The 9,488-nt window shown below is 39.2% G+C and overlaps 1 protein-coding gene and 1 pseudogene across 2 annotated transcripts in view; one reads left to right on the forward strand and one right to left on the reverse strand.

Annotated features, from left to right (window-relative positions):
• CFAP221 (cilia and flagella associated protein 221) overlaps positions 1 to 9,488 on the forward strand; it is a 96,357-nt gene that overhangs the window by 83,924 nt on the left and 2,945 nt on the right. The gene's annotated exons all lie outside the window — the stretch shown is intronic.
• LOC111743746 lies at positions 1,278 to 1,393 on the reverse strand (annotated as a pseudogene).

The following is a 9,488-nucleotide window of genomic DNA, read 5'->3' on the forward strand; positions in this document are numbered from 1 at the left end:
TTATGTGGGGGCTAAAAAAATATATATGAAACTTTTCCTCCCTCCTTCTCAGTTTCTAGCTGGGCTAATAATCAAATTAACAGAAACAGATTAACAAGAGAAAATCATATTTTTAATATGTGCTAACAGGGAATTCACACAAGCAAGAAAATTCCCCAAGACTGTGAGATAAAATGGGGTACACATGACATTTTAGACACAGAAGAAAGGGGGTCCGGGGCCTGAGATTTTAAAGGAAATTGGCAATTTACAGTAGTTGAGGAAGAGCAGAACATACATGACAGGTCAATTTTTGCTAGGCAACCCAGAAACAATGGAACGGGTGATCCAGCTACCAAGCCCCTGCCTAGAGCCCTCCCATCCGTCATACTTATTTCAAATTAGGCTGAGATGAATATCCTAAAATTTCCTTCCTAGAGCAAGCTTTCCATTTGAATCTCTTAGGCAGAAAAGAGGGAGGGTCAAAGGTTCTTTCTGAGTCTTTTTTTGTCTTAATAACCAGCTTAAGATCAATATCCCAAAAGGCAGTTTTAGGGTGGCAAAACTTTGGTCCCCCTCACTCAGAAACCAAGACCTAGGTGCTATTGATGTCTCACTGCTCCTAAGTCTCTCTCAGTGGACAGAGCTAAAAAATATATCTATTTATACCAACTCCTACATATAACCACATATCTATATCTATCTATCTATCTATCTATCTATCTATCTATCTATCTATCTATCTAATCTATCTATCTATCTATCTATCTATCTATCTATCTATCTATCTACCTATCATCTACCACCTAGCTAGCTAGCTAATGAAAAATATGAATTGATACTGTTACCTCTAATTACAATCCAGCACCAAGAGGTTCATTTTAGCTTTCCCCCTTGTTTGTAAGTTCTTTCTCCTACAGTGATTAACCCTGCTCTCATTGTCCACAATATATTTACTTCTTTGTTCAATCCTAGTATATCTATAAAGTAATATCAGAATTCCTAACCTGTATCTCTGTGGGAAACACATGCACTTAACTAGATTGTAGTATTTGTGTTCTTTTTGTCTTTGGCATTAACTGGATCCTATAATGCCAAAGAAAAAAAGAACACAAATACTGTAATCTAGTTAAGATTACGTAGGTTAGTTCTTTTCTTTTTATCTATACTCCTATCAGTATGGTTATATTATTCATTTGGGATGCAGTTAGTTTCATTGATTGTTTATATTTCATCTTGGATCCCCCCACAACCTCATTGGTTTTGTTTTTTATTATTATTTTTTAAATTATTACTTATGCCTACAGTACCTGGACTTCCTAGGTGGTCTCCCATCCAAGTACTAACCAGGCCCTACCCTGCTTAGCTTCCAAGATCAGACGTCAGGCTTGTTCAGGGTGGCATGGCCAAAGACTATGGACCCTAGCTCCACTGGGGCATGAAACCAGGACCTTCTGCGTGTAAAGTAGGTGTGCTAACCACTACACTATGGAACCATGTCCCTCACTGGTTTTAATTATCTGTTTTTATTTGAGCACATGAAGGGTATGTGGAGCACATCTATTGTTCTAAGAGCCAGAGCTAACAAAAAGAGCTAACGAAAAGACTCAGGGGAGTGTCGCTCCCTCCTCATTTCTACTTCCTGTTCTCAGTGTCTCATTTTATTACCCTGGTCAGACCCACCCCCTGTAGGGAACCAATCTCTTTAGTTTCTGGTTTATCCTTCTCATTGGTAATTTTTTTTAAGCTCCTAAGAGCTGAGAAACCACTCTCCCCTCCGCATTCCTCCTCAGCCTTCACTGGTCTCAGCAGTTTCCTCACACCCTGCACACTGTTCCTAAGACTCCATCACCTCTGGCCTTCACGCCCCTCTCAACTCAGGCTTCCCCCAGCCTCTGGCCCTCGGGCCCTGCACAACTTCTGAGTTAGGGACTAAGTCTTTCATCTCCAGGTATCTGGTCCCTGCCACTACTAAGGAGGGAGGGACCCAGTCAAAGCTTGTTCAGGGACCTGCTTCCCTCAACATCCAGCTTCAACACCATTTTGTCTACTTTGCTTTATTCAGCACATCCAGCTAGCAGTTTCTGAACCACTGACTAACTCCACCTAGCCTCACCCCGCTTTCTTCCTGGGCACCCAGCATTACATTATTTGTGTAAATTTTCTTGCTTAGGGATTGTTACATTGCCTTTGATCCTATTCTCACACGTTGGTACATGTATCTGTATCCATCTCAGTTTCTGCACCTATAAATCAGAGCCAATTTCTTTTATCTCTCTCCCTGCCTTCTAAGGGCCATCTTCAGGTTGTGGACTCTTGGAATGGTTGTGTTTGGGATCTGGTGCCACCTGGTGGATGCCACAAGAAAGGCCTCTTCTGCCTCTGAAGTTGTAGCCTGTGATTCCCACCATGAAGCGAAGCAACTTTCCAAATACGGATGATCATGTATGCTTTTCCTCCTCTTTTTCAGACCACCTTGAGGTAGAAAAAGGCAAGGAGATTGTGTATGTATTGTTTTCCGTGATCAATCCCATAGAAAAAGTTCCTTCAGTGAAGTCACTGACCAAGTGAAGTTTGGGGGTTCCCTCCCTGTGGGCTCAATTAGCCAGGTTCCACAGGGATTGTGGATTTAATCAAGGGTTGGCTGAGTGGATGAGGAGCTAAGGGTTAGACAACTGTTTCTGAAGACCTGCCAGCTCCCTCCCTCTTGTACTTACTCAGATTATCCTATCATTCTCTCTATAAAGCCAAAAAATATTGAACCAAAGGATCTCAGGACAATTCACTGCAGTTGCTTCATTTTATGAGTAATTATAATTGCTTCCTTATTTAGTACTATTAGTTTGTGAAGTATTTTCTTAACGATCCTCGCAAAGTTCCGTCATTATCAGTAGCTGTTACTATCATGGTTTAAATGTGGGGCAAACTGAGGCCCAGAGAGGTTCTTGCCAAACCAACAGAAGAGCCAGGTTTGGGCAGAACCCAGGTTTTCTGATTCCCAATCCACTCTTTTCTCTACCACATGAAAATCAATGTAAATAGTACAGGTTTTCATTTCTTTACTTGTTATTCAAACTTTCAAACTTGGGGTCTCTATTAATCAATGTCATCCTAATCATTTTAATAAAAAATAAATAAATCAGGGAGCCACTAAGCATAAAGATATTACATAATGATATTTAAATTTTACTTAATTATTTGTTCTTTAAAATAAGTAATGTGGAAAAATACAAATTAGTAAATGTCCTAGCTCCCAAAGCAATCAGTTTGGTAAGTTTCCCGCAAAGGGCAGTAGCCACATCTTACTCATTTCTGTACTCCCAGCAAGATGTTCGGTGCAATGTAGGCTCTCAATAAATGTTTGTTGAATAGAAGACTACAAAAGAAATATGAAAACTATGTGTCTAATGTCCATTTATCTTTCCATGGACATATGTTTACAGAGTATAGGCACTGAATTTAGACTGTAAAACATCAGAGATTTGGAAGCACAGGGAACTATATCTAGCCCCATCCTGGTAAATACGTGTGTAGTCTCTGCAAATTTGGTAATTTCATGCAGTTTGCTTGACTTTTATTATGTAGGGGAAATAACAGTATTGACTTCATGGGATTGTTGTGGGGTTAAATGAGATGTTACTGGCAGCACAGTGCACAATAAACATTAGCTATTATTAGGATCTCAGTATTTACTTGTTAAAGGAGTGAAGCTGAATTCTTACCCACCACCCATCTTCCTCAATTCCCCTTCCCACCCTCCACCATCCATTTCCCATTCTCCAACAGCTAAGTTGAGATCTGCGCACAAAAGAGAACTTTCCAGATGGTGAGGGGCATGAAACATTGCACTAAAGAATACTAAGCCTCTCTCTTTCAGCAGGGTTTTGGAGGATAGGTTTGGGTAAATGCTAAAGTATGGGGAATGTTGGGGTGTGGGCTTTCTGAAGGCAGGGGAAGGAACTGGTTGGCTCATTGGTCTCTCATGCCCGTCCAAAGATAACAGAGGAGTCAGTTTCAGTTCTCTGTTTAGACCTTGCAGCCTTCCTCTCCTCTGTCAGACCACATGCCATTTGCCCTTCTCTCACTAGATGGTGTCACAGAGAACAGTTTCGTTTATAAAGGCAAGAGTCCTACCTCTCCTAGGACATCTCACAGAAGGCCCCTTTTTCCAGGAGCACCAAGGAAAGGGGCAGCCACTTACCTGTGACGTGGAGAGCCCACGGCACCCCTCCCCTTCCTCCTCACGGTGAATCCAATCAGAGCAAGCAAGCACTGTACTCAAAAGCTTATTGACCAACAAGCAGACCAGGGACCGCAGCAGACCTGGCATCAAAAGGTAGGCTGATCCCTTTTCTCAGGAATCTGAGCCAGAGAATGAAAAGAGACTGAGCAAGTTAGCAACAGGAACAGAACCTGGACAGCTATGAAGTAGAGAAGTTGGGTAGGGCAGCTGGAATGGGCCCTGAGCAAATGAAGTTAGGAGGCAGTGAGGGAGTGAGGTTATGACCTTTGGAAAACACAAAAAATAAAGATGTACCAAGAGACAACAAAAGGCAGGTCAAAATGGAACCCGAGCATGCACATCCCTGAGCTGCCCCATTGCCCACTTTATCATGAACCCTCTTTTTCTTGAAGAAGCTTAAGGAAGTCTGTTTGTTACTACCCAAGAACCTAATCAGATCTCAGAACTTAGCAAAGGCATGGACACAGGGGTCTGGTGACACACTCTCCCACAGAGGTGTCTTCAAAAAAATGTTTCATTTCAGATATTCCAAGAAGTTTGTTAAAGCCATTGAGAAAAGACTTTAGCAGAAACAATGCAAAAGAAAGACCTTGAGATATATATAGAAGGTTGTCAGATGATGTTTACTCCCCTAGTAACCAACAGCTCAAGCCCTTACACACACACACAGACACACACACACACACATCCTGCCCCAGGTCCAGCAGTCAACAGCTTGTGGCTCACACAAGGTGGGGCCTTTCTTGATGTGCCTAATCTCCCTGATGGCGGAAGCCGACTTGAATTGAGGCTGAACCTAGGGACAGACTACTCTCAAGGTCTTGATTGCCTGGAGCACCAAGCTGGCCACCCTTAGGACACCAATAGTTCTGCTGCTCCCCCTCCCACCCTGGCCTTCCAGAAGCTCTCACCTCTGCTTCCGGCTGATACATTCACCTCCAATTTATAAGCCTGACCAGATGCCCAAAGCCTATCCTATAACTTCTAGCTAATTACTGTGGACCTATAACTAAACTGTTTAACCACCTTTCCCTAAATTCTAAGTCCAGAGTATTTACCAAAACTAATCACACCTTGCCTCTGTGTGCCATTTACTTCTGCCACCACCAGAAATCAAGCTAGATGAACAGAAAGGCTAATGGGAGACAGAAACTTGGTTCCCACTGACATCAGCTATTCACAGTATGACCCACAAGTAGGAGGACTACCAGTGGGCAATCGTGAAAGAAAAAGAGCTTTGAAAGAGAGAGCAGACCACACCCTGGACTCCAAGGCATTGGAGCCTCGAACCCAGTCTGCAGTGGGGTGGGGCGCTGATGTGCTAGGGGCCACTTCATGTGAAACACAGGACCAAATCTTTAAAACAATGAGACTGAGTCTTAACCAAAATGAATCTGTCTTAGCCACTGATAGTGACTGATGAATTGTTGCCTTGAACAGTACATCATTAGGGAGCCTATCAGTAAGCAGGAAATCACATGGTTCGAAGAATACACTAAGTAGCAATTATTGGAAAAATAAAGTCATTTCGTTTATATCTAATAAGCTGACATTACTTAAACTATTCACACTATAGTCATCACCAGCAGTCCCAGCTTCTGATGGCAAAAAGACACTAAGCAATGATAGTTGGTAGGAAAATGGGATAACAAAAGTGAAAAGGGGGTGTAACGCACAGCCTAGGCAAGGGCTCCAGGATCCAATTTGATCTCCATGGGTCAGTAAAACACCACACAGCATGGCATGTTAAAGTTAGTGAGAGAATGTTGTATATTGTGGTAATAAGGGAAGCTGGTATCTGAGAAAAGACAAGAAAAAATTATTTTACATTAGAACGAGATTTGTTTAATTATTCAGTTAAGTTGGAGTTAAATTGAAAATAATTGTATGATTCCATGACATTTTAAAAATATACGTTTTCTGGGTCTGCCTCTAAAGTGGTCTGCTGTGCTGTTACCCCCAGTACCAAGCAGAGCTTATCTACGTACATAAATTTTGATCTCAAATGCAATTCTCCTCAGCAAAAGGAATCAGGAAGCTATGGAAAGTATCTGATTCTATATTTTGGAGCAAGGATGATTGAGATGGGCCTGGAGTATCAGTTTTTGTTTTTGTTTTTGTTTTCTGCCAGAAAGAAAGTACATTTCCAAAATGATCCAGGGCAATTTTAAAGGATAAAGGAGCCAGCTGAGTAGGGCTCCCGCTGAGCAAGTTGTGACAATTTTGGCATTAAAAAGAAAGCAACAGTTCTCTGCAGAGCTATATGAGACATGCTACAAAAAAAAAAAAAAAAAAAGACATGCACAATTTTTTAATGATGTTTATGGAACGTTGATGAAGCCAAATTAATGTGTATACTGTACTCAAATTTTGGTCAACATGAGAATTTCATCATTGCAAATTTAACAGCTAAAAAATTAAGTGCAATCCTGGTAGGAGATGCAAAATCTCATCAGCTCAACTCAGACCACAAAAAATTACAGATTTTACTCTTAAAAAAAAAAGGACACAGGCTTAGAAAGTCCAATTACCTCCACAGCGACTCAGCTTAATGAACACCAACTTATGATGAATTACCCTGGAGATCTTTCTGGACCATCTGTCCTTGGGCAAGAACACCCCCAAGAGGTCCGTCCACCCACAGCGCCTCAGTGTAAAGTAGCTGAGCTGACAGTTCTGGGCCCCTGGATTTGGAGAGTACATTTGTAATGTCAGGATGGATAAGTGAACCTACCTGAATTGATACGTTGGTGCTAGTTAGGTTGTCTGTAATAACGAGTTTCATTTAATTGCTTCATGTATATTTTGATTTGAGATGTTTGAAACAGGTTAGAGAATCTATTACATTTCTCTCTATTTTATCAGATTTACGAGAGTTGCTTAAAGGTTTAGGAATATTTTGCTTATTGTTGAAAGATTCATTTGGGGCGCGGTATGTAAGAGAATCAGGTAAATTAAATTTGAAAGTACAGTTTGAAATGTCTAAGGGAATTTGATCCATTAAGTACAGAAGTAGTGTGATATGATTAAAGAAGATTCAATCTGTAAAGCTCATGGTTAATTGAAAGTTGTTAAAAGAACAGGTAAAAAAAAATTATTTTTATACAAAAATTACTAGATTTATAATATTTTTAAATTGAGGTTTTTAGGCTTAAGAAACATGGAATATTGAAACTTGCTGCTTTAATCAACCAAATAGTAATTAAAACATAGTAACTCTTAAATATTTCTTTTATGTCTAAAAGTCCCCTCAGAAATTTTTTTATGAAGAAAGAGAAAATCGAAATAGACCTATAATAAGTAAAGAAATTGAATCAGTAATCATCAACAAAGAAAATCCCTGGTGAATTCTACCAAATATTTAAAGAATGCCAATCCTTCTCAAATTTTTTCCAAAACCTAAGAGGAAGGAATGCCTCCTAATTCATTCTATGGGCCAGCATTACCCTGATACCAAAGCCAGACAAAAGACACCACAAGAAAACTAAGCTTCAGGCCAATGAACATTGATGCAAAAATCCTCAACAAAATACTAGCAAACCAAATTCAGCAGCACATTAAAAGGATTATACACCATGACCATGTGAGATTTATTCCCACAAAGGAAGGATGATACAAAAGTCAGTCAATGTGATACACCACATTAACAGAATGAAGGGAATAAAACCACATGATTATTTCAATTGATGCAGGAAAAGCATTTAACAAAATTCAAAACTCCTTCATGAAAAAAACTAACAAACTAAGAATAGAAGGAAACTGTCTCAAAATAGTAAAAGCCATCTATGAACAATCCACAGCAAACTTCACACTCAATGGTGAAAGACTGAAAGCTTTTCATCTAAGATCAGGAACAAGACAAGAATGCTTACCGTCACCATTTCTATTTAACATAGTACTAGAAGTTCTAGCTGGAACAATTAGGCAAGGAAAAGTAATAAAAGGTATCCAAATGGAAAAGAAAGACATAAAATTGTCTGTTCACAGATGATATGATTTAGAAAACCCTAAAGATTCAACAACAACAACAACAACAACAAAACCCGTCAGTGCTAATAAATGAATTCAGTAAAGTAGAGGGTACAAAGTCAACCTACAAAAATCAGTTGCTATATACTAACAATGAATAAGAAACCTATCCAATTGACAATTGCAACAAAAAGAATACAATATATAGGAATTAACCAAAGAGGTAAAAGATGTGTATAATGGAAACTATAAAACAAACACTGCTGCAAGAAATTAAAGACAAATATAAATGGAAACACATCCCATATTTGTGGACTGTGTGTACCATGTGCTGTTGAGTCAGCTCTGACTCCTGGCTATGAATGAATGTCTACAATGTTCTGCCCTCAACAACCCTATTCAGCTCCTGTAGACTCAGGCCTATGGCTTCTTTTATGAAATGAATCCATCTCATATTCTTTCTACTTCTCATATTCTTTCTACTTTCTACTTCTTTTCCTGCTGCCTTCTATTCATGAATTGTAGACTTAATATCTTGAAGATATCAACATGACCCAAAGCCATCTACAGATTCAATGTACTCCCTATCAAAATCCCAATGACTTTTTTTGTCAGAAATAGAAAAATCCATTTAAAATTCATATGCAGGTGGTATCTCGTGGTTTTAATTTGCATTTCCCTAATGATTGGTAACACTGAAGATCTTTGTATGTGCTTACTGGCATTTGTATATTTTCTTAATATTTGATAAGTGACTAATATCCAGAGTATGTTAAGAACTCCTAAAATTCAGCAACAGAAAAACAAAGAACTTGATTCAAAAATGGGCAGAGAACTTGAATAAACATTTCTCCAGAGAAGATATACAAATGCCAGCAAGCACATAAAAAGATGTTCAATGTTACTAATCATTAGGAAAATGCAAATCAAAACCAGAAGATAACACCTCATGCCCATTAGGATGCTACTACCAAAAACAAAAAACAAACAAACAAACAAAAACAAAAACGGAAAATAAGTATTATTGGCAAGGAAGTGGAGAACTGAAATACTTGTGCACTGTTGGTGGAATGTAAAGTGGTACTGCCTCTACAGAACAGTATACTGAATCTTTAAAAAATTAAAAATGAAACTTTTATGATTGAAGAATTCTACTTCTGGATATACACCCCAAAAAATTGAAAGCAGGGTCTTGAGGAGATATTTATATACCCATGTTCATAGGAGTATTATTCACAATAGCTAAAATTTGAAAGGAAACCAATCAGCGAATGAGTGGATAAGCAAAATGTGCTAT

The sequence above is a fragment of the Pteropus vampyrus genome, unplaced genomic scaffold, assembly GCF_000151845.1.
Source record: "Pteropus vampyrus isolate Shadow unplaced genomic scaffold, Pvam_2.0 Scaffold120, whole genome shotgun sequence".
Lineage (NCBI taxonomy): Eukaryota > Metazoa > Chordata > Mammalia > Chiroptera > Pteropodidae > Pteropus > Pteropus vampyrus.